Raw genomic sequence first — 20152 nt, 5'->3', positions numbered from 1 at the left:
CTGGTCTTCTGCCCACCTCCTTGGACAGTACTGGCTGAGGTGGTCGGCTTAGCACCCGACCCTTGATTGTTGTTGTTGTTCGTTGGTGGTTTCTGATAAGAATTACCGCCGTTGCGGTTGCCTCCACTCTGGTAACTCTGATCTCCCCGGTTTGGCCATGATCTAGCCGGTCTGTTGCTCGCGAAGCTCTGCGCAGGTCTCTGGAAAGATCCCGGTGCACTTGTGCACTCATGTCTCTTGTGGCCTACACCACCACAGCCATAGCAGGTCACTCCCCAACTATTACTCACACTTCCACGGCCACGCCCAAAGGAAGCCCCAACACTGAACCCAGACCCAGAAAAAAACCCCTTAGACTGATTGTGGTTGCCTTTCTTGTGATTAGTGTAATACTCCGTATTTATGGTCTTGGGGGTACTCTATCGAGTAGCCCTTACTCTGTCGAGTAAGGGTATGTTGCAGAATAAAATAGTTTCTGACCTGTTGGGCACTCGATCGAGTAGCTGGGGCACTCGATCGAGTAGGGGGGTACTCGATCGAGTACCTTGGGTACTCGATCGAGTGTCCGGTTTATCGGGGGAGTTTTCTCGGGTTTTGTTAATTACGCGATTAAGGTATATAAACATATTCGTCTTTGTTTTAAAACACTTTTACCAAAACCTAAAACCTGTTTAAGAGAGAAAGCAGTCAGTCCTTCTTCCTAATCGCGTTCTTGACAATTCCCGGAGTTCAGACGGTCGGTTTGCATCGTAGTTCGTGTCGTTGGATTCCTTGCGTCGAGGGTAAGCTTTTAACATAAGTTTTATAATGTTTTGATAAGGTGGTTGAAACCCTAATTTAGCAATTGGGGATTTTATGAGTAGGAATTGAATGGTAGTCTTTATGTGTTATGTATGATAGGAGGAGAATTCGTAGAGGAGCCGTTTTGAGACAAACTTGTAGATACCGTCTGCGTGTTGTGCTTTCCGGTAGGATTTCCTACTCAGTATTAGTCCCATAATGGGTTATTGGTGATGTGCTGTAATTAGTTGATTGAATATGATGATTGTAATTGTGATTGTGATTGTGGTTGTGTTTGTTGATGGCTCTCGAGATGCGTTCTCGGCTAAGTGGGGTCACTTGCGGGAGTGATCTCACGCCCTAGTTTCGCCTTCTGTGGAACCCGCCACAGAAGGGATGTGCACATTAATGAGCAGGGTTATCGCTCGTACGATGAGCGGGGCTTAGGTGGGAACGGCTGCGGTCCCCCATCGGCGGTAGGGTCCAAAGGGGACGATCGATGATTGAGACGGTTGGTTGGTTGGTGTGTGTGTGTGTGGCGATTCGGTTGTCCATTTGTCTTATTGTTGTTATGTATATTGATTGTGTGATTAGTATCGACCCGGTGTTGTTTTGTAAACTGCGGTGATCCATTCGGGGATGGTGAGCGATATTGAGCGGTATTGAGATGAGTACTTGGGATAGTTTGGGATGGCCACGACATGACGATAGAGTCTTCCGTTTGTAGTTTAGTATTTATTTACATTTCGATTGAGAACAGTTAGTTTGGAATAATGTATCGTACTTTCAGTTTGGGTTTCAAGGATTGTATTCATTCATTAAAGTATATATAATAAATGTTGTTTCTGTTTTGTCTATTTGATTATCATGCCTCGGGCAACCGAGATGGTGATGTCTTCATACCTGAGTGGTCCTGGTAAGGCACTCGGAGTATGGGGGTGTTACAAATGGTATCAGAGCGACGATCCTGAAACCTGTAACCAATGAACTTAATGAACATAGAGAGTCAATTAAAATGAACCCGGGGTAAAAGTTGTGGGAGCTAGTGCAAAGGCTTGGGAGACGTCCTAAAGTCGCCAGGGGTCGCCCTACAACTTTGAACCGGTCACGGGGGAAAGTGTTTGTTGAATATATGTGTGCTTGTTAACTTGTGCAACAAAGTGATGAAGTGTGTTGATTGTTTGGTGTTGAAATAGGAAGTTGAGCATGTGAAAGGAAATGATACGTGGAACATGTTAATGAGATGATAGCATGTCGAGGTGTTTACAATGTGGCTTTTATAGCATGATGATTTGATTTTATTGATAAGTAGAATAGATGCGTAGCATATTGATTATGATATCATGCGATTTTTATAAAGTTAGCAATGTTAGTATGTGACGTAATATGCGGGTAGCTTTTACGTATTAGTGATACTTGATCGAGTGAGACTAACTCGATCGGATAGGTTTTTGACGATTTTGGACCAGAATCGCGTTTTGGGGTACTCGATCGAGTAGCTAGGGGTACTCGATCGAGTAGGGGGGTCACTCGATCGAGTAGCCTAGATACTCGATCGAGTGGGTTAGAGATCAGAAGGTCTGTTTGGTTCTGGAGTTTGGGTACTCGATCGAGTACATAGGGGCACTCGATCGAGTAGCCCGTTACTCGATCGAGTGGGTTTGGATGCTCGATCGAGTAGGTTCTGGGCAGCGAGTTTTCGTGTTTTGAAGTTTAGTACGCATGTTCATGTTTACCCTTTCTTATATACGTATAGTTTCAAGATGCCGCCAAAGAGAAATGCCTTGTATGCGAGAGCTGAGCTTATGACCACTGATGACATCGTCAAGATGTTAGAGCACCAGGATGCTCTGACTGAGACCCTGAAGAAAGTGAACGAGGACAAGAATAAGGAAAAGGAGAAGGAAGTTGACCATGCTAAAGTCAGCCTTTATATTGCGAGGTTCAACCCAAAAGAGTACAAGGGAGTTGAGGAGCCTAACCTTCTCGATAGTTGGGAGGAGATGGAAAACATACTAGACTTAGTCCATTGTCCGGATGAGATGAGAGTGGATCAGCTGCATTTTATCTGAGGGAGGCAGCTGGCAAGTGGTGGGATTCGGTGAAGGTGAGTGCTAAGGAGTTGTATACCAACCAAGGGTTACCTGCTATACCTTGGGAGGAGTTTCGTAGGGCTGTGAGGAAGGAGTTCGTACCAGAACATGTGAGGAGTAAGTTGAGGGAGGAGTTTGATAAGTTTAAGATGATCGCGAGATGTCCGTGGTGAGTACTACTACAGTTCAATGAGAAATCTAGATATCTTTGAGGACATGGGTTTGAGTGATGAGAATTTGGCTTTGAGGTTTGAGAGTGGACTAACCACGAAGATTATGGATAAGTTACCCGTGGGAGTCCTCACCGATGTGAAGGAAGCATATGAGAGGGCTGGGAGAGCCGAGAGACTAGTGGAGATGGCTCAGGAGAGGTCCGGTGGTGAGAAGAGGAAGTCGGAGAGCGAGGGTGGTGGCCAATCTAATTACAAGAAAGGCAACCACAATCGATCTAAGGGGTTTTCTTCGGATCCGGGTTTAGTCTTTGGAGCGTCCTTTGGGCGAGGCCGTGGGAGTGCGAGTAATAGTTGGGGGTGACCTGCTTTGGGTGTGGTGGCGTAGGCCACAAGAGACATGAGTGCACGAGTGCACCGGATCTTTTCGAGACTGCGCAGCTTTGCGAGCAACAGACCGGCGGGATCATGGCCAAACCGGGAAGTCGAGCTACCGAGTGGAGGCAACCGCAACGGCGGTAATTCTTATCAGAAGACACCGATGAACAACAACAACAACCAAGGGTCGGGTGCTAAGCCGACCGCATCAGCTAGTACTGTCCAGGGAGGTGGGCAGAAGACCAGTGGCAAGCTATTCATGATGGACAAGAAGGCAGCTGAGGAAGATGAGCATGTTATCACCGGTACATTCCTTGTTAATGGTATTCCTACGTTTGTTTTGTTTGATTCGGGGGCTTCTCAGTCGTTTGTGTCTTCGAGTCATGTGAAACAGTTGGGTTTGAGAGTATATGAGTCTGTTAATGAACAAGTTTTCATACCTTCGGGTGAGTCTGTACCATGTGGGAGGTTGTTTAGAGATGTATCCTTGATAGTGGGGCAAGTTGATTTCCCTGTAGACTTGCTAGAGTTTCCTTTTAACGGTTTTGAGATGATAGTTGGGATGGATTGGTTAGGAAAGTATAAAGCTAAGATAGACTGTCATCAAAAGAAAGTGTCCTTGAGAGGTCCTAAGGGTGTTAGTGTGTCTTACCGGGGGTTTCTAGTCAGACCCAAAGTTAAGTTGATTTTCAGCTGTCACCTTGAAGTCTTATTTGAGGAAGGGATGTCCTTTGATCTTATGCCATGTGAGAGATGACCGGATAGAGAGTCCGACAGTTGATGAGATACCAGTGGTGGGAGAGTTTGCGGACGTGTTTCCTGATGAGATTCCGGGGTTACCACCGAGGAGAGAGATAGATTTTACCGTAGAGTTGAAGCCAGGAACGGGGCCAATCTCTAAGGCACCGTACCGTATGGGTCCTAAGGAGATGGAGGAGCTTAGGAAGCAGTTGGATGATCTGATAGATAAGGGATACATTAGGCCAAGTGTATCGCCGTGGGGAGCACCAGTTCTGTTTGTGAAGAAGAAAGATGGAACCTTGAGGTTATGCATAGATTACAGAGAGTTGAACCGAGTGACGATAAAGAACAAGTATCCTTTGCCTAGGATAGATGACCTGTTTGATCAGTTGAGTGGTGCAACAGTCTTTTCTAAGATTGATTTGAGGTCGGGGTACCATCAGGTGAAGATTAGAGATGTGGACATACCGAAGACAGCTTTCACGTCGAGGTATGGCCATTATGAATATGTGGTGATGCCATTTGGGTTGTCTAATGCGCCGGCAGTGTTTATGGATTTGATGAATAGGATCTTTAGACAGTTCTTGGACCAGTTTGTAGTGGTGTTTATCGATGATATCTTAGTCTACTCTAAGACTAAGGAGGAGCATGAGGAGCATTTGAGGATTGTGTTGCAGACGTTGAGGGAGCATGAGTTATATGCTAAGTTGTCCAAGTGTGAGTTCTGGTTAGAGAAAGTTGCTTTTCTGGGACATGTGATATCTAAAGATGGGGTAGCTGTAGATCCGGCGAAGATTGAGGCAGTGACAAAGTGGGAAGCACCAAAGAATGTTGCTGAAGTTAGAAGTTTCTTGGGTTTAGCTGGATACTACAGACGGTTTGTGAAAGATTTCTCCAAGATAGCTAGACCGATGACGGCGTTGATGAGGAAAGAGAACAGGTTTCGTTGGGATGAGAGTTGTGAGACGGCGTTCCAGACATTAAAGGAGCGTTTGACTACAGCTCCTGTCTTAGCGTTGCCTGAAGGGAGCGAGAACTTTGAGGTTTATACCGATGCTTCGAAGAATGGGTTGGGATGCGTGTTGATGCAGAATGGTAAAGTGATTGCCTATGCTTCTAGGCAATTGAAGTCTTATGAGGAGAATTACCCTACACATGATCTGGAGTTGGGTGCAGTGGTGTTTGCTCTCAAGATTTGGAGACATTACCTGTATGGAGCAATCTTTAAGGTATTTTCGGATCACAAGAGTCTCAAGTACATCTTCACGCAGAAGGAGTTGAACATGAGACAGAGGAGGTGGATGGAGTTAATTGGCGACTACGACATGGAAATCATCTACCATGAAGGGAAGGCCAATGTTGTTGCTGATGCTTTGAGTAGGAAGAGTGTACATTCCTTGTGTACAGCTCTATCTTTGATGAGGTTGAGAGATGAGGTAGCGAGCTTTGGGATTCATATGATGCAGAAAGGAGATGCCATGGGTGATATGACAGTACATATGGAGTTTTATGATGACATTCGAGGTAAACAGGCTTTGGACCCTAAGATAGTTGAGTGGAGAGCGGGAGTAGAGAAAGGGACAGTGTCCCAGTTTTCGATACATACAGATGGTAGTTTGAGGTTCGATGGTAGGTGGTGTGTTCCTAATGATGAGGAGTTGAAAAAGACAATCATGACAGAAGCACATTGCACACCATATTCGTTCATCCAGGGGAGACAAGCTTTACAAGGATTTGAAGAAAACGTTTTGGTGGCACTGGATGAAGAAAGAGACAGATGAGTTTGTGTCCCGTTGTTTGACATGCCAGAGAGTTAAAGGGGAACAGAGAAGACCACAAGGTAAGATTCAGTCTTTAGAGGTGCCTGAGTGGAAGTGGGAATCCATTTCCATGGATTTTATTGTGGGTTTGCCAAAGAGTCAACAAGGTAACAACATGATTTGGGTGATAGTGGATCGCTTGACCAAGTCGGCACTTTGTTCCAATGAAAGATACATGGACTAAGGCACAATTGGCTATGGCCTATCGAAAGAACGTGCTTAAGTTACATGGAGTCCCTAAGGACATAGTGTCCGACAGAGATGCGAGGTTTATATCGAGGTTTTGGAAAGAGTTGCGGAATCGTTGGGAACAGACTTTGAAGATGAGTACGATTTCATCCTGCGACGATGATGCGGGGCAGACGAGAGAACAATCAAGACTTTGGAGGACATGTTGAGAGCTTGTGTGATGGATTTTGGTGGTAGCTGGGAGCAGAGGTTGGACTTGATAGAGTTCTCTTACAACAACAGTTACCACACTAGTATTGGTATGGCACCGTTTGAGGCTTTGTATGGGAGGAGATGTAGGAGTCCAATCTGTTGGGACGATAGTCTTTGAGGCAAAGTGGTTTTAGGACCAGAGATGGTGCATGAGATGGTTGAACAGATTAAGATGATCGGGGAAAGGATGAGAGCGGCTCGGGATCGACGAAGAGTTATGCAGATCTACATCGCCGGGATATAGAGTTTCAGGTTGGGGATAAAGTTCTTCTGAAAGTGTCTCCTATGCGCGGAGTTATGAGATTTGGGAAGAAAGGCAAGTTAAGTCAGAAGTTTATAGGGCCTTATGAGATCTTAGAGCGAGTTGGAGAGGTTGCTTATCGTCCGGCTTTACTGCTGCGTTAGAGAGAGTGCATAATGTGTTTCATGTATCGCAGCTGCGGAAGTATGTGAGCGACCCGTCACATGTGTTAGAGGCAGAGAGTTTAGAGCTAGATGAGTCCTTGTCATATCTTGAGGTACCTAAGCAGATCCTAGACCGAAAGGTTAGAAAGACTAGGAGTGGGGAGACAGTTTTGCTTAAGATCCTATGGTCTAACCACGAGACCGAGGAAGCTACATGGGAAGCCGAGGATATCATGAAAGAGCGCTACCCTTTCCTTTTTGATCAGGTATGTATGGTTACGGGGACGTAACCTTGTTTCTTTTAGGGGGGTAGGAGATGATCGCGAGAGTTTTTAGGAGTTTTATACACCTTTTATATGTTGTGTCGGGACGTTTGTCTTGGGTTTGTATCATGTTTTTGTTTGATGGTTGAGTCGGGAATGTTGAGGGAGTACCTTTGTTTTTGTTGTGGTTTGAACTTCGGGGACGAAGTTCTTTTTAAGGAGGGAAGACTGTAATACTCCGTATTTATGGTCTTGGGGGTACTCTATCGAGTAGCCCTTACTCTGTCGAGTAAGGGTATGTTGCGAGAATAAAATAGTTTCGACTGTTGGGCACTCGATCGAGTAGTGGGGCACTCGATCGAGTAGGGGTACTCGATCGAGTACCTTGGGTACTCGATCGAGTGTCCTTTTATCGGGGAGTTTTCTCGGGTTTTGTTAATTACGCGATTAAGGTATATAAACATATTCGTCTTTGTTTTAAAACACTTTTACCAAAACCTAAAACCTGTTTAAGAGAGAAAGCAGTCAGTCCTTCTTCCTAATCGCGTTCTTGACAATTCCCGGAGTTCAGACGGTCGGTTTGCATCGTAGTTCGTGTCGTTGGATTCCTTGCGTCGAGGGTAAGCTTTTAACATAAGTTTTATAATGTTTTGATAAGGTGGTTGAAACCCTAATTTAGCAATTGGGGATTTTATGAGTAGGAATTGAATGGTAGTCTTTATGTGTTATGTATGATAGGAGGAGAATTCGTAGAGGAGCCGTTTTGAGACAGCTGTAGATACCGTCTGCGTGTTGTGCTTTCCAGGTAGGATTTCCTACTCAGTATTAGTCCCATAATGGGTTATTGGTGATGTGCTGTAATTAGTTGATTGAATATGATGATTGTAATTGTGATTGTGATTGTGGTTGTGTTTGTTGATGGCTCTCGAGATGCGTTCTCGGCTGAGTGGGGTCACTTGCGGGAGTGATCTCACGCCCTAGTTTCGCCTTCTGTGGAACCCGCCACAGAAGGGATGTGCACATTAATGAGCAGGGTTATCGCTCGTACGATGAGCGGGGCTTAGGTGGGAACGGCTGCGGTCCCCCACGGCGGGGGCTGGTCCAAAGGACGATCGTCAGTGATTGAGACGGTTGGTTGGTTGGTGTGTGTGTGTGTGTGGCAGTTCAGCTGTCCATTTGTCTTATTGTTGTTATGTATATTGATTGTGTGATTAGTACTGACCCCGGTGTTGTTTTGTAAACCTGCGGTGATCCATTCGGGGATGGTGAGCAGATATTGAGCGGTATTGAGATGAGTCTTTGGGATAGGCTGGGATGGCCACGACATGACGATAGAGTCTTCCGCTTTGTAGTTTAGTATTTATTTACATTTCGATTGAGAACATTAGTTTGGAATAATGTATCGTACTTTCAGTTTGGGTTTCAAGGATTGTATTCATTCATTAAAGTATTTATAATAAATGTTGTTTCTGTTTTGTCTATTTGATTATCATGCCTCGGGCAACCGAGATGGTGATGTCTTCATACCTGAGTGGTCCTGGTAAGGCACTCGGAGTATGGGGGTGTTACAATTAGATTGGCTACCACCCTCGCTCTCAGACTTCCTCTTCTCACCACCTAACCTCTCCTGAGCCATCTCCACCAACCTCTCAGCTCTCCCAGTCCTCTCATAAGCTTCCTTAACATCAGTAAGGACTCCCACGGGTAACTTATCCATAATCTTAGGGGTCAACCCACTCTCAAACCTCAATGCCAGATTCTCCTCACTCAAACCCATATCCTCGGATACCTAGACTTCTCATTGAACACTGTAGTACTCACCACAGGACATCTCGGCGGTCATCTTAAAACCATCAAACTCTTCTCTCAACTTACTCCTCACATGTTCCGGTACAAACTCCTTCCTCACAGCCCTACGAAACTCCTCCCAAGGTATAGCAGGTAAGCCTTGGTTTGTATATATCTCCTTAGCACTCACTTTCACCGAATCCCACTACTTGCCCGCCGCCTCCCTCGGATAGAACGCAGCCTGTTCCACTCTCATCTCATCGGACAAGAACCAAATCTAATATGTTCTCCATCTCTCTCAACCAACTATCAAGAAGGTTAGGCTCCCCAACTCCCTTGTACTCTTTCGGGTTAAACCTCGCAATGTAGAGGCTGATTTTAGAATGATCAACCTCCTTCTCCTTATCCTTATTCTTATCCTCATTCACTTTCTTTAGGGTCTCAGTAAGAGCATCCTGGTGCTCTAACATCTTAACGATGTCATCCGTGGTCATAAGCTCAGCTCTCGCATACAAAGCAGTTCTCTTGGGCGGCATCTTGAAACTATACATATATAAGAAAGGGTAGATATGAACACACGTACTAACTTCAAAACACGAGAACACGCCACCCAGGACCTACTCGATCGAGTGCCCAAACATACTCGATCGAGTAACGGGCTACTCGATCGAGTACCCTACATACTCGATCGAGTGCCCAAACATCAGACCCTAAACAGACCTTCTGATCTCTTACCTACTCGACCGAGTAGCTAGATCGAGTGACCCCCTACTCGATCGAGTACCCCTAGTTACTCGATCGAGTACCCAAAAACACGATTCTGGACTCAAAATCGTCAAAAACCCACCCGAACGAGTCAGTCCCACTCGATCGAGTCATGCCAATCTTAAAAGCTACCCGCATGCTACGTCATATGCTAACATGCTAAACATTATAAACCAAATTATATCATAATAAACATGCTACGCATCTTTTCTACTATCTACGAGATCATTTCATCATGTTATTAAATGCCACATTGTAAATCATCCAACATGTTATCATCTCATCAACAAGTTCCCACATATCACCATTTTTCTTTCACATGCTCAACTTTCTATTTCAACACCCAACAATTAACACATTTCATCACACTCTTACACAAGTTAACCAAACACACATACGACTCGACAAATATTGCTCCCGTGTGGCCGGTTCAAAGTTGTAGGGCGACCCCCTGCGGCTTTAGGACGTCTCCCAAGCCTTTGCACTAGCTCCTACAACTTTTACCCCGGGTTCATTTTAATTGACTCCCTATGTTCATTAGGTTCATTGGTTACAGGTTTCAGGATCGTCGCTCTGATACCATTTGTAACACCCCCATACTCCAAGTGCCTTACCAGGACCACTCAGGTATGAAGACATTACCATCTCGGTTACCCGAGGCAATGATAATCAAACAACAATGAAGAAACAACGTTTATTATAAATAATTTAGCGAATAGTTACAATCCTCAAACCAAACCAAAAGTACGATACATTGTGCTCAAATGACTGTTCTAACTGAAATGTAAATAAACTAAAAGCTACAGCGGAAGACTCCTATCATCATGTCGTGGCATCCCAACTATCCCAGTACTCATCTCAATACCTGCTCAATATCTGCTCACCATCCCCGAATGGATCACCGCAGGTTTACAAAACAACACCGGGGTCAGTACTAATCACACAATCAATATAAACAACAATGATAAGGTAAACAAAAGCTTAACTGTCACACACACACACAACCAACCAATTCCCATCATCTCAATACTTGCGACCGTCCACTTTGGACCACCGCCATGGGGGACCGCAGCCGTACCCACCAAATCCCCGCTCCACATAGTGAGCGATAACCCTGTCCATTAATGTGCACATCCCTTCTGTGGCGGGTTCCACAGAAGGCGAAACTAGGGCGTGAAGCCACTCCCGCAAGTGACCCCACTCAGCCGAGAACGCATCTCGAGAACAATCAACAACGATCACCACCACAATCACAATACAATTATTACATCAAACAACCAAATACAATACATCAACCAATATCCCATTATGGGACTAATACTGAGTAGGAAATCCTACCTGGTATGCACACAATCAGACGGTCTTTACTGCTGAGTCAAAAAGCCTCTTCTATGAACCCTCCTCCTATCATACAACACATAGAGGCTACCACATCACATACTACACATAAAACCCCCAATCTCTAAATTAGGGTTTAACCAAATCAAAGGAAATACACTAAAAAGGGTACATAGATCTTACCCTCGACGCAAGGAACTCAACGGTACAAACAACGACAAGAACTGACCGTCTGAACTCCGGGAATTGCTAAGAATGCGATTAAGAAGATGAACTTGTTTGATTTCTCTCTTAAACAGGAATTTAGGTTTTGTAAAAGTGATTTAGAATAATGACGACGAAGCTTAAATACCTTAATCGCATAATTAACAAAACCCGAGAAAACTCCCCGTAAAACCGGACACTCGATCGAGTACCCAAGGTACTCGATCGAGTACCCCCCCTACTCGATCGAGTGCCCCAGCTACTCGATCGAGTACCCAACAGGTCAGAAACTATTTTATTTCGCAACTTACCCTTACTCGACAGAGTAAGGCCTACTCGATAGAGTACCCCAAGACTTATAAATACGGAGTATTACAAACAATTCAACTCGAAAATTAAATAAGATTGAATATTTGATATATTCTTTTCGTCCCGGTCATTTGTTATCCTATTTCATTCTAGGGTGTCTCAATTAATTGTTGTCATTTCTATTTTAGTATTGCATTTGATGAACAATTTAATCATTTACACCCAATTTGGTCCACTTGTCATCTTATAATTGTCCATTTCTCTTTTCTTGATCTTTGTGCAAACCAAAGAACAACAATTGATCGGGACGGAGGGAGTACATAATATATCTGAGTATTTCAACTCAGTTAGAAATTATGAAGTATATCAGAATGTTAATGGTCGCACAAAAAAAAGGATGTTAATGGTGAAAATTATTTCACATGGTTAGTCAACGCTAATAAAGTACTCCCTCTGTCCCGGTCATTTGTTACCCTTTTTTATTTTGGGTGTCTCAATCATGGGCGGATTTAGGGGGAGCCGGGTGGGCACGTGCCCCCCATGAATTTTTAGAGATAAATTTTTTATAACTAATAGAACTAAGCAATAGGTTTATGTGGTTCAGTTGATAAGCTCTTTAGTTGATGGTTGAAAGGTCCCAGGTTTGATTCTTAGTGCCCTAAGTTTTTGTTAAATAATTTTTTGTTAAACTGTGTAATATATTTCAAAGCCCATTGTAAAAAAAAATGTTCCTCCCGGGGTTTGAACCCTTGACCTCGAGGTTACCTACCATCTTCTCTATCATTAAGCCACTTGTGTTTATTGTTTACTAGTTTGAATGTCCGTGCGTTGTAACGGGGTAATTAACTTATTTATAATGCAAAAAAAAAAAAAACGTTATAAGCGTTTAATGTTTACATTATATGTCTAATGATTTGTTTACATATTATTAAAATATCTCTTTCAAAAAAAAAAAAGATTAATATATACGTGGGTTAACTCTTATTTATAATTATATAATCACCCTACCTTATATTAATCTTTCGATGTGGGACAATTCTACTATTTATTAGTAATATATTCACAAAAATTGGATTTTTTTTCTGATGTGGGACAATTCTAATATTTATACGTAATATATATTTATCAAACCTGCATTATTTTTCAATGTGGTACAAATAACATACTCAGAATTACACCATTTTTTTGCACTTAGTTCGACATCTAACCAGATCTCGAATACCGAATACAGACAATTGCTACTCATTATATCTAATAGTTATATTTAATTTAATAATATGATCAAGTACTCTCCATTAATATTTGTAAGTTGTTTTTCTTCAAAAAAAATAAAAATAAAATAATTGAGATAGAGAAATTTCCCGTAGTACCCCTTAGTTTTGTTAGATTTTCCATGTTACCCCTACTTTTAAAAATTTGCTCATGGTACCCTTGAGGTTCCATTTTTTTGCCCATGGTACCCTCTAATGTAAAGGCTGTTAAATGGACGTTAAGTTTGATGGCGTGACAATAAAATAACAATTAAAAAATAATACCCCCTTTATTGTTTTATTGGTACGGATATCTCTCTTTTAAATGCAAATTTAATTAACTATATCATTATAATATTGGAAATTTCTCATGCTAACCTTGAACTTTGATAGATTACACATGCTACCATTGACGTTTGTTTTCTATTTTTTTTATCATAATTAAAATATGTGCAAATGATAAGAACCTATACTCTAATGATAGAATATTTTTTAACACAATTCTAATTATATTATTTAAACATTTTATATTTACGGATTTACCACACCTACATTATTTTTCAATATGGGACATATAAATTCTATAGGTAGAAAATATAATGATATAAACTTTTAAGAGCTCTCCAAGACAATACTTAAGTGACTCAAAAGATTTTGGGTTGATGCGTAAGTTCCAAGGATGCTCATAGAATCACCCACCTTATGTTATATTTTGATGTGGGAAAATTCTATTTTTTATATGTAGTATATTTATCACACCTATATTATTTTTCAATGTGGGAGATATAACATACTATGAAATACACCATCTTTAATATGTACAAATTATATGAAATCTATATATATACTCTAATGATAGCATTTCTTACCATGAATCTAATAATATTATTTTCATAATTTTTTTACCGACGTTATTTTGTCAAATGAAATTTAAAAGTTTTTATATGAAAATTAGAAACATCACTTGAATATAAAATAAGAAATACATAGTATATACATTATAATAACTAAAAGATTTTCCAAACATTAACTTAGGTTAGAAATCATTATTGTAGAAGCAGTAATATAAACTCTTTTAAGAGTTATCTCTGACAATACTTAAGGGAATCAAAAGATTTTGGGTTATGACTTCTATTTATAATCATAAGATCACCATGCCTTACGGTAATCTTCCAATGTGGGACAATTTTAATATTTATACATAGAATATTCACCACACTTACATTACTTTTCAATGTAGGACAAATAACATACTAACTACTAAGTACACCATTTTTTTTGTACCTACTTTGAGATCAACCCGATTTAATAATGAGAAAATACAATACAATATACACTCTAATGATAGCATTTTTTTGTCACAATCTAATTATATAATTTTCATACGATATTTTTTTTCAAATGAAATATAAAGTTTTTATATCAAAATAATAAACATCACTTTAATATAATATAGAAAATGTATATATATGGGACATTTCTATTATTTATACATAACATATTCACAACACCTACATTATTTTTCAATGTGAGACATATAACATACTAAAAAGTCTATATCTTTTATATCAAAACAATTTTGGATTAATACCTAAGTTTCAAGGATGCCTCCTATTTATATTTATAGAATCACCCTACCGTATACTATTATTTCAATGTGAGATATATAATTTAATTATTTAGACGTAGTATGTTCATAATGCCTACATTATTTTTCAATGTGAAAGATATAACATACCAAGAAATATATGTCTCTTCTTAAAAAACTTCTATTGTATACATATTATTTTTCTTTGAAGGTAAAAACCACTTAGTCTCGATCATTAGATATGGATCTCTACATCGTACATATAACGACTCATTAAAGCTCTATTACTGCATTTCGAAGACAACCATTAGTAAAATCTTTAGTTTTGTATTGTGTCAGGAGACTACCATTAGTAAAATCTTTTATTTTTTGATTTTCTTGTTCAACCTTTAGTTATTTTTTGATTTTCTTGTTCATATTCTTAACTCTTTCCCGAATAATTCCCAACGATTTCCACTTTATTTTTATATCATATCGTAGATAACGATAGAAAATCTTAAGAGCTCTTTAAAACAATGTTTATGAGACTCAGCAAATTTTGGTGGATATATAAGTTCCAAATATGCATCCTATTTATAATCATAGGATCACATCACCTAATACTAATCTTTCGATGTGGGACAATTCTACTATTTATATGTAGTATATTCACCACACCTACTTATTTTCCAATGTGAGACAAAACATACTAAAAATTATACAATTTTAAGTATTAAGAAGTACACCATCTTTAACATGTGCAAATAATATGAAATTTATACTCTAATGATAGCATTTTTTAACACAAAGCTAATTATATTATTTTCATAATTTTTTTAACGATATTTTTTTACCAAATGAAATGTAAAAGTTTGATATAAAAATTGAAAATATCACTTGAATATAATTTAGGAAATATACATATTATAATAATTAAAAGATTTTCCACTTTATTTTTTACATCAAAAATTATACTTTCCTAAATTGATTTTTGATGATGTGGACGCTCTCAGATCGTTCGAAAAAACTCTCTTTTATATATATATATATATATATATATATATATAGATTTAACTATTACTGTAGAATATAATATATCTTATCATAGGAGATATTATTCATTACTAAATTACAAAATACATTTATTTCAAATTTAAATATTTCGGAAGAAAATTCAAAATAAAATACTAATTTTTAAACTAAATAATTATTAAAATTAGTTATTTTTCTATTTTTTGGGAGGAAAAAAATCCGTAATAAAAAAAAAGCGGTTTAAAATAAAAAATAATGTATCGAAAAAAATTTTGTGCCCCCTTTCGATGAATTCTTGCGTCCGCCCCTGGTCTCAGTCATTTGTTGTCCTTTCTATTTTAAGAATGAACTTGATGAGTAATTTGATCATTCTCATTCAATTTGTTCCACTTGTCATTTAGTTATTGACCCTCTTCTCTTTCCTTGGTCTTTGTGCCAAAACCGAAGGACAACAATTGACCAAGACGGAGGGAGTACATTTTTGTTAGTTGTACATGTAAATACATAAAAACAGCTGTATATGCACTTTTTTACATCAATAAAACTAAAGTTTTTCTTTGTTAGGTTTTCTCAAGAACTCTGCAAAAAAAAAAAACCTCATCTTTAGTTCCATCTAAGAAGAATTCTTCAAAAGTAATTCACAATTTACACGATTACATATTCAGCTTCAGACACGACAAATTGTATGAAAAAAAAAAACATTTAAACAAACAAAGTGTTCACGTATCATACGAATGATTAACCATCGAAAGAAGTTTAATATCCTTCTCCTAATATCCAATCAAGAAATTAATTAGGGACCCAATATTTTGCTAATTTAATTATACAAGTCATTCTAAAAAATTTGGTTGTCTGATTTTGCCATGTGACTCTCCACCTTAATCTCAAGTGCAACATCTTTGTAGATTTTGGTACTCTCTGTTAATCAAAGTGTTAGAACAAACAAATCTAATGCAAAAGATAACATTTGAGCTTTTAGAGTATCCTCAAGAGAGTGACACATGATAATGGAGTCTTTAATTTGGTGTGGCTCTAAGGTTAACAGATAGATTAACACTAATCTCTTTTTTCATTGGTTACTTTTGTACTTCAGGTTTTGTTGTGTGCTCTGCTCTGTTCCAAGTCTTTTCATGTATGTTTTTGCTCATGCAATGGATACTACAATTTTCTTTAATTAATTTGATAACTAGTGTACAAAGTAAGATGGCATGGTAATTACTACATTAAATTTCTATTGATTGGTGGCATATATGAAGAAGATGGAGATATTTGCTTGTAATGGTGGAGCTTAGAGATTAGCAGGGGCGCTCGCTCTCACGAAAGGATGAAAATTTCAAAGTTTTTTAAAAGAAATTCGGGTTTTCCTTATACCATTATCTGTTTTCCCGGGTTAAATTTTTTCGCTGCCACTGAGTTTAAATCCTGGTTACGCCACAGTTTACATGTCAATACAAATAAAATACTTGAATGTATGTATGTATATTTTGCTGATAACTAACATATACTCCTTTATTACGAAGTATTAGAAAAGATGTCCCTTTATTCCAATAGATTCTGATCTTTACGCATTCAAAATGTTTTTATATAATTTGAAAATTATAGTTTAGACCGGGATCAGGGACGTGATCTTTGAGGATGAGTTCTTCTATTTTCCAATTTCACAACATAAGATTTATCCTTCATTTGATTCATTATAACATCGTGTGCTTCCATTTGTCTTTGCACTCTTTACAAAAATTTCATTAATCTCTTTGAATTATACATTTATACCATTATCTTGTTTTATTTAGCAAAGTTTCTTCTTTTCATACTTTCCCTTTTCCATCAACGGCTAATATTTCTGAATTGTAATTAAGTGAGACCTTAAGGGTCCGTTTGGATACAATTTTAGGAGGGAAGGGGAGGGGAAGGGGAGTGAGGGGAGGTGAAGGGAGGGGAGAGAAGGGGAGGGCAAATGAGATGTGGGTGTTTGGATAACAAAAATTATGAAGGGAAATGGAAGGGGAGGAAGGAGGGAGATGAAGAATGGATGGAGGATTGAAGGATGTTGGTGGTATAATTAGAGTCCAAATAATGTTTTCTTTCCAAATCTTGCCACCCTTGGAAAGATTATAGTTTGTTCTATAGGAGGGAAAATAAGTCCTCTCATTTCTCTCCCTTTCCATTTCCTTTCTCCCATAATTTTTATCCAAACAAAGGAAATTAAATCCCTTCCTTTCCCTCCCCTCCCCTTCTCTCCAATTCCTTCAATCCAAACGGACCCTAAGAGGGCCAACTACAGTTTGCATCATACTGGAGAATAGAAATGTTGGCGTCATCAAGAGAATATAAATTAGCTCTATGCGCTTTGTTTTCTTTCCCTCTATCAATATTTGTTTCTTTGTAAATAGTTACTCCCTAGAAATTACATCCATGCATACACGAGAATCATCAAAGTACCATGCATGCTCCACCACAATATATTATCCTCCGTAAAAGCCAGAGATAAACAATGCTACTCATGTGGAAGCCGATTTTGAGTACCGACGTGTTACTCTCGTATAAAACAGTTTCACTTATTTAAATTTTTCAAAAGGACTCATTTATCCACAACTAAACCAAATTTAACCCATATCCAGATATTGAATAAGCCGGTTCCTATAAAATACTACGGTACATGTATGAATCAGTCTCATATTTTTTTCGAGTTGGGACGATGCTCTTTATCACAGGTGTTTATGGACTAATGAAGATTAATTGTCTCTCTGCGTCTCATCTTATATCACATTACTTTTTTTTGTTTTTCTTATGACTCATAATCTTTGTTTAAAGAAGAAATTGTATAAATCAAATTAAATGAATAATGGGTCAAAAAATAACGATGATGGCCGAGGCACTAAATGGAACACAAAAAAGGAATAGAGAATGTGCTACTTAAGCTAAGCATTCTCTCTAAGCTACAATGCTGGTCTTTTTTAGTACTCTGTAGTTTGTATAAGCTTTAAATGCAAGGAAATTGGCGGAAAACATCATTTTCAGGCAATAAAAAGCAACAATAAATCTAAAATACTTGACTTAGCTAGGTCCATAGTGTATAGACAGACCATGCAATACCATAATTATTCCATATATATGATCTTAGATTAACCACGCTTCATATTTCATCATATATGGCATGCTATTATACATTTGCTACGTACCACATGCGTGATTATCATTTTTCCTCAAAATCATAAATTCAAACGGAAAAGTAGATAGAAATTCTTGGATAAGTATATCAGTGTTACGAGTCAAGTAATATAAATAAAACGAAAATAGAATGTATAGGAGAAAACAACATATTTATTTATATGTTTTTTTTATTGAATGTTGTACAACAATTTTTTATTTTAATTAAAAAGCATAAGCAAAAGTTGTTCGAGTCGTTTACAACCGGTTATTATCAAGTTATTTAAGAATAACGTTCAGTTTCCAACAATAAATATTCGGATCACGCCATATAAGGTCAAGTCAATTTGAGTTCGGGTCTAGTTCGGATGGGAGTCAGTCGAGCCAGGACAGTTTTACCAGATCTAATCTTAAGAGTAAAATGATTCAATACCACCATATATACGGGGTATATAATAGGGTTGGTCAAACATCCGGGCCAACCCGGCCAGACCTGCTCCTCGGGTCATTTTTGGTCCGGCCCGCCGCTCCTCCATCCAGCCCGACCTGATTCGCCCCTTAACATGGGCCGGTTCCGGGTCCCCTGAGCCATGTCCGACCCGCCCAAACTCGGACCCGCCTTAAACCCGCCAGTCGGATCACCATTTTCCTGGACCGCATGCAGCCCAGTTACGACGAAACTTCTGCAACTTCTCTTGCCCTCTCCATCTTTTTGAATTTGGCTGCTTGTGATTTGAAGATCCCCGATTATGAACAAGTTTGCTGGTATTGTGATTTGATTTTGTATGTTGATCTTTCAAACGTTAAAGCTCTTTATAGAAGGGGGTTAGCTTTTAAACATTAGAATCTCCTTTCGAAAGCAATTGCTGATTTTGAATGTGCTCTTACACTTAATCCTCATAACAAAGATATTTCCCGAGAGCTACAACTGGTGGTTGACCGTTCCACTATCAACTCAAATGGGAAACGAGAAGGTTCTACATTTGACCCTCTTGGCAAAGAACGGAAGGGAAAAAAGCTCTTGTTATTCCCGGTTTCAACCGATGATTGTATTCCTCGTAGTTCACCGTCTCAATTGGATTATGTGATCGAGTAGCAGTGCGCCTATGGATTCTGTGAGTAGCAGTGCGCCATGCGAGGCCTTGAACGATTCTGCTGGTTATAATTCTTCCTCCTCAAATAGCTCAAAACCATCTCAATTTCACTTCACCAACAAGAAGAGACCTCACAATAGATTAAATCTATCATCTCAAGATTATGCAAACTTATTTCATGGCAAAGATTTGGGTTTCTACCACCCACGGTCCATGTCTTTCTTGAGGGTTCGTACCCTCAACTCCAAAACTATCCAGACGGGAACTCCCCATGAAGAAATTTTAGACTCAGCACAAGTTTCCACCACTTCTCCTTTGTCGGAGAACCTTTTTAAGCCACTTGATGACAAGCATTCCGAAAGTGTTGAGTTGGTTCAAGAGGAGGTGATTATCCAGGTAGATATGAAGTCCCACGAAGACAATATGGTTCAAGAGGAAGTTGTCTTACAAATTGCTAAAAAGAAGCGGGTATCATCGGACTCCGTTCAAGTTAGCAAGATTTCTGCGGTTGAGTTCCAGTTTGTTGATCAGGGATAACAAGAACAACAAGACCAAGAGTTGTCGACG

This window comes from Silene latifolia, chromosome 1 (assembly GCF_048544455.1).
Source record: "Silene latifolia isolate original U9 population chromosome 1, ASM4854445v1, whole genome shotgun sequence".
Classification (NCBI taxonomy): domain Eukaryota; kingdom Viridiplantae; phylum Streptophyta; class Magnoliopsida; order Caryophyllales; family Caryophyllaceae; genus Silene; species Silene latifolia.
This window is presented reverse-complemented; position numbering follows the sequence as displayed.